This window comes from Boleophthalmus pectinirostris, unplaced genomic scaffold (assembly GCF_026225935.1).
Source record: "Boleophthalmus pectinirostris isolate CB_2022bp ecotype Guang Dong unplaced genomic scaffold, ASM2622593v1 HiC_scaffold_23, whole genome shotgun sequence".
In the NCBI taxonomy this organism is placed as follows: Eukaryota; Metazoa; Chordata; class Actinopteri; order Gobiiformes; family Gobiidae; genus Boleophthalmus; species Boleophthalmus pectinirostris.
In genome coordinates, this window is record NW_026571207.1 from 7,941,813 (window position 1) to 7,948,400 (window position 6,588).

General features: G+C 39.2%; 1 pseudogene; it reads left to right on the forward strand.

Annotated features, from left to right (window-relative positions):
- Nucleotides 1–6,132: 6,132 nt before the first annotated feature.
- LOC129410745 (5S ribosomal RNA) lies at nt 6,133–6,250 on the forward strand (annotated as a pseudogene).
- The last annotated feature ends 338 nt before the right edge of the window (nt 6,251–6,588 follow it).

The window sequence follows — 6,588 nt, forward strand, 5'->3', positions numbered from 1 at the left end:
GTATGTCATTACATTGAACACGAGGTATGTGCAATGTAATACAGTATTACCCTGTACAGTAAAATAATCCAGAATCCCGTCAGAATTGTTGGAGTTCTGAGAATTAATGGGTAAAGTCCGACATTTTAAAAGGGGACATATGAAGTAATCATTTTGGACACATTTGCATTTTTTGTCAAGACTTGAGAGATGTGCACACCAAAAAGAACCAAAGAAAAAGTAAAACACAATAAATCTGTGTTGTCTTTTTGGATGTGAAAGCTTGTGAAAAATTCCTAAAACTGCAGTATTTCATCATCAAAATTGGCAACTGTAATTCCAATGGATCTAACTCAAGGATTGTGTGCTTTCGTAGATAAGGTTGAAGATTATATCCTTGTGTTACTCTTCCTCTTGTCAGACAGATTTTTCCGTCTCGTCTCTGCAGTTCAATCAAATCTGTAGATAATTCCTTTTTTTTTTTTTTTCCTAACATCTTTCCTTTTCGACCTGATGAAATATTTGGCAATTCTTTCCCTCCATTGTTTCTGCATATCCATCATCGTACACGTCTATTTCTAGTCAACGTTCGAAGCGCAATACCTTGTGTGTACTCCCTGCTGTTGTTCAAGGTCCTTTTGCACCTCCAGCTCCCTCTCCTTTTCTCCTCCATGTATTTTTAAACCAAAATGGCCGACGGGTGCTAGCATTGCATGGTGTCGAGGTGAAAAAGAAATTGCTAACGTTCTCACAGGCATGACCCAAAGAGTATCAGGACCTCGCTAGCTTCCATTGACAGTATAATAAGGAGAAAGCGCGGTTCAAACACATGTCGAAATTCGGGTTAGGTTTGAGCGGAGTTCCACCCACGTACATGAGCGTAAAAGTGTCTTGGGTGAATGGTGGCAGAGTGGGCCGTGCTAGTGCCATGTAGCGAGGTGATTATGGGTTGAATTTCCATGCCAAATTTTAAACTGTACTCAGCGGAGCCCCATGTAGTTGCTAATGAGTCAACATGCAACGTTAAATAGACTGTAGTTATGGGTTTGCCTTAAAAGCTCCACAGATCTAGCTATCATTTATTCATTTACATGTGTAGACTCACCTCTCCAGAGATCTGACTTGTAATGTTGCATGATGGTGTGATTTGCCTTCCTCCCTCCTGCTAGTAGACCTTTCTCTCAATGGCCGGAAGTGTTGCGATGTAGGGTAAACGTAACTCCCGGTTAATGCTTTTCGATGGCGAAATATCTGTTGAAATGTCTCTCATATTTCCACCAACTTCATAAATCTGCCCCATCACCAAATCTTTATCTAACAAGGGCGACAAAGGACACATTCTGTCCATGAAGAATTTATCAAGTTAAGAAAGACGAAAACGTAAAGGGGAACAACGACATTACAACGCATTAGTGAACTACTCCTGAGCAAAACTAATGTTATCATCATGAATTAAACAGAAGTAATAAGTCATTCATTAATAAGTAACTTGTGAACTCAGACTGATTCAAGAACTAACATTAAAAATTGATTTCATGACGTCGATATTGGCATAGACAAAGAGATTTGTGTAGTTTAAATGCTACAGATGTTTACAGATTACATGTCCAGCACTTAAATTGCACAAATCTCTCTGTCTATGCTAATATCAACATCTTGAAATCGAGTTTTAATTTTAATGCTCGAATCAGTCTGAGTTAACAAGTTACTTATGTTTTATTCATGACCATGATGTTAGCTTTGCTCAGGAGTAGTTCACTAATGCTAGTCGTTGTTCGTCTTTACGTTTTCATCTTTCTTACCTTGATAGTTGTAGATTCTGCTCCATCTGCCCCAAATTTGATTTATGAAGCTGGTGGAAAATATGTCAAACATCTCCACAGATATTTTGCCATAGAAAAGCATTAACTGGGAGTTACGTTTACCCTACTTTGTGGCACTTCCAACTATTGTGAAAAAGGTCTATGGGTCAACCTGCAGTGTCAAGTAGTCAAATAGTGTTTTGGAATTAAAGGAACTTGATACTGAATTAAAAACATAAGTTCATTTTAAACAGCTTGCAATGGCCCAAAGTTATTTTACAGTTACCTTATCCATTCTGAGCATCCTAATAATTTACTGTAATGCATTTATAGGTGTTTTTCACAACTTTCAGAGACCAGAGAGCAGAGTTTCACCATCATAGCAAAGTTACAACAACTAGCATGCTAATGCACACTGCCACACCCTTTATAATAAGATGTCGACAGCCTGCAGCAGACATATTATGAGCTCAAGAGCTGCTTATACAGACACATTTTGCTCAAATGCACGGGGGAAGATTGATTGGGAAAAGAGTCATTAAATGCTTTTTGTGCACTGTGTCTTACAATATGACCCTAATATGACAATATGACTCTTTCATTCATTTATTCACTTACAGATTGTGAGTGGACCCACCTCTCCAGAGATCTGACCTGCAACTTTGCCTCCTGGTGTGATCTGCTTGTTTCCATGGCCTGAAACACATTTTGGAGCAAGCACCTCCAGCTCTCTCCCTCCATCTCCTCCATGTATTTTTAAACCAAGATGGCCGACGGGTGCTAGCATCACATAGTGTCTCAAGGCCAGATAAAAAAGAGATTCTTACACGCGACCCAAAGAGTATCAAGAACTCCGGCTTCCATTGATTGTATTATAAAAAGAAAGCACGGTTCAAACATGTGTCAAAATTTGGGTTACGTTTGAGCAGAGTTCCACCCACACACACGAGAGCCCCTTGCAACTATTCCCTTTTCCCTCCTCTCTTTCTCAGACTTCAGGAAGCAGTCTTGGCCTCCTTGACAGGAATCTGACACTGCATGGATCGATGGGGGATTGGATATTCACTCCAAAACTCTGAGAAAAATCAATGACGAGCTAGAGGCGGCTTTGGGTATTCGCCAGTGGTGTAAAATAAGTACTAAAATAAAAGTACTGTACTTAAAATGTTTATGACAGATGCTTGTTTTTCTGTTTACTTGGTTTGGTGGGATAGTACATGTGGTAAATAATTCCCATAGTTTTACTCAGTTTTTCGCAACTGCTAAAATAAGTGTCCTAATGCCTCCACTCAATTTCATTTCTCTCCAGTGACTAGGTCAGGACACTAGACAGTTTGCAAAGTTGTACACTGTGCATCGGCCAATCAGCGAAGAGCTGTGAAGCCATGACGTCAAAGTCAAGCGCCTGTCTGGGTCCCTTTTGTGGTACAGCACAACAGTAAAGAAACCAGTCGAGATCGATGTAGACGAAGACATACATTTTGTGTTGACAACGATTCCCAAGATCGAGGATTCAAAGTCTGAACAAAGAGAATGTTTGGTGAATTTTATCAAGTGGAAAGATGTTATTGCCCTTCTTCCTATGAGATTTGGCGCATTACATATGCCACGACCAAATAGCAGCAATTGATTAAATAAAAAAGTACCCGCCTACCGTCAAGTGAATGAATCCTAATGCTGCAAGGTCAGACGGTTTCCACGAACCAGCTGATGATTCAGGCTAAAAATTAGTAGGTCTCTGACTTTTTCATTTTGTAAAGGTAGCTCACTGGAGGAAAAAGTTTGGAGACCCCTGTCCTATACTGTGGTTGCGCTTTCATCTCCAGACACCTATTTGACCTCCTCCAGCTGTTGTTCCTTTGACTATAATATTCCACAGTATGTCATCAAACCTTTCTATCTCCACAGAGAACTATAACTTTTTATTTCCATCCAAGTGACACGCCACATCCAGAAAGTTAAATAGTGTTGCTTTTGGACACAAAATTGAGGACTTCTTCCAAAACTGCTATTTGCCAGGCCTTCATTTGTATAAAGTTCCTCCAAGATAAGAATACATTACCAGATTCCCCTCGGTAATGCTGCATTTCATGTGTAATTTCTCTTCTTGTTTGCTTTTAGGTTGTTAAATTGGGATGCCTGGCTATTATCTTATCGGGGAAACAAAGAAGCGGTAAACAATTTAGGGTGTGCAGCTGTGAGGATGCAGAAGTGTGAGAGGGGAGGCTCATTAGGTGGGTAAACTTATGGTAATGCACCGGTGGCGAAAACAAATAATTCGCAGAGATGCTATCAACACGACAAATACTGGGCCTAAGGGATGAGTATTAGCATTTGAGAGGTTTTAAAGGTTGGACAACAGTGTTACGGGGTTGGAGTGGGTTGTGCTAGCGTCATGCCGCGAAGAGTTTGTGGGTTCATTTACCACGGAACTCAATATATTCAGTTCAACTTAGCTTTGCAGGTTGACAAAAGTTTATTTATTTATTCATGTATTTGATTGGGACAGAGCATGTTAATGAACAAACATGACACCACATGAATGTAAACACACCAGATTGTAGCCTAAACCTAATTTCCATCCATTGTTCCATTACTACACAGTTCCCTTTATTGCACACTCTACTCATTACCCAGCTTCCATTATTGCACAATCCACTCATTACACATCTCCTATTATTGCACACTCCACTCATTACACATGTCCGATTATTGCACACTCCACTCATTACACATGTCCGATTATTGCACACTCCACTCATTACAGTTACCATTATTGCATAGTCCAGTCATTGGACAATTCCCATTCTTTTGCAGTCAATACGCGCAAATATGTCTCCATAGAAGATCAATTAAAATCACAGTGCAGCTATAAATGAATTACATTACCTTAGACCTTTTAAGTGCTAACATTATATTTACATTTATTTATTATTATTATTATTTATTTTTTCCTGTGGACTATTAAAAAAGTCTTTGCATATTTAACAGTACTCATAACTCTAAAAATACAAGATAATACAAATATTTCAACCAGGCACTAACCATGACTTAGCTTAAAGTCTACACATTGATGTTCACATTGGTGATTTGTCCAAATAACTTGAGTCTAAATTCAGTCTAAACCCCAGTGGTTCAATGGTTAGAGTGCTCACCTCTCAAAACAAAACATCACTTCAATTATCCTGGCTCTGTATGAATGTGGGGTGTGAGAGAGTGAGGTACCAGACGCAGATTGCCGGCCTTATTTCTGTTAGTCTACATACGGAGTAAATACACTTTATATATGAAAGGTATTCTGTGTATAATGTCGGAATTGGTCTGCTTTACCATATTGCTGAATGCATTTATATTACTAGAGGTGAGCAACTGAATTACTTTAACCCAACAACTTGCATAGCTGTTCTTACTGTATCCCTCTCTATTTGCTCCCTGCTGTTTGCGTTGAGACAGCTGCACTTATCTCAAAGGGTTCCGGCTGGCGGGGGAGCGTTGGATGTGGTGGAATAGTCATCTGTAAACGTGACCTTTTCTGGATCTTCTCTGGCCCTGGTCTCCCGCTGCTGCCCACTGATACATGGAGACTGCAGGCAGTGTGACCCCTCATTTATAACCCAGCCTATCTGATCTGAGCCATATCTGCTGACATTTATCATAAGCGTTTAAAGGCATGGGCCGGTGACCAGCAACGCAACCATTTGTAAACCCAGGATGTAACTCAGATTATTGTGTGTGCATAGATATACGGAATAATAAATCTAATCTAACCTTTACCGCACATAGAAAGGCTAGCACATACAAAAATACAAACAGTGATGATGTAGAAACGCAAAATGGAACTCAACAAGCTGACTTTTATTAGTGTTTATTTGCGTTATTTTCTATCATCATTAGCTATTAGTTGTGTCTTGAGTAATTGAGAGGTAAAAAAAAACAAAAAAAAAAACATGACAGAATACATCTCCATAGCTTAAAATTCTCTCTTTCATCTTGTGATGTCATGAAGCAGTAGTTTTCAAGTTAACAGCTACCTTTTGTCTTTTCTTAAGTAGAGAATGGCAATTATTATTATTATTATTATTATTATTATTTCATATAGTGTAAAAAGACATCAACTGTGTCACAACATCAAACATAAGGAAAGAATTAAAAGGAGCAGAAAAAAGAGTAATCTTATGTTATCTGTTCCTTCTTCCTTTTTCCAGATAAGTTGTAGTTACTATAATATATTTCAAATCATTTCAGTTCAGTCACAATTATTAATCAATTTTAAAATTTCTAACAAAAATCTTCACTTTTATGCACAACAACTTATTTTCATTTTTCATATATACACACTGCACTGGATTTATTTTCTGGCCATACCGGCTTGTCAAAACCTGATCCCGTCAGATCTCAGAAGTTAAGCAAGGCTGGGCCTGGTGAGTACTTGGATGGGAGACCGCTGGGGAAATCAGGTGCCACAGGGGGACGCCAGTCACACAAAAAAACTGTTGTTGTGTCCTTAGGCAAGACACTTCACCCACATTGCCTAGTATGAAAGTGTGAGTGATGGTGGTGGTCGGAGGGACCGATAGCGCTGATTGGCATGGTAGCTGTGCTTCCTGTCAGTATGCCCCACGGCAGCTGTGGCTACAATAGTAGCTTACCATCACCAGGTGTGGAGAAAAAAAATAATGAATCTATTAAAAACAATGCTCTGTAAAGCGTCTTTGTGACATGTCTGTGAAGAGCGCTATATACATAAAGACTTACTTATTTACTTACTTAAATGCCATCATTGTACTTGACCCTGGGATTCTTTGTC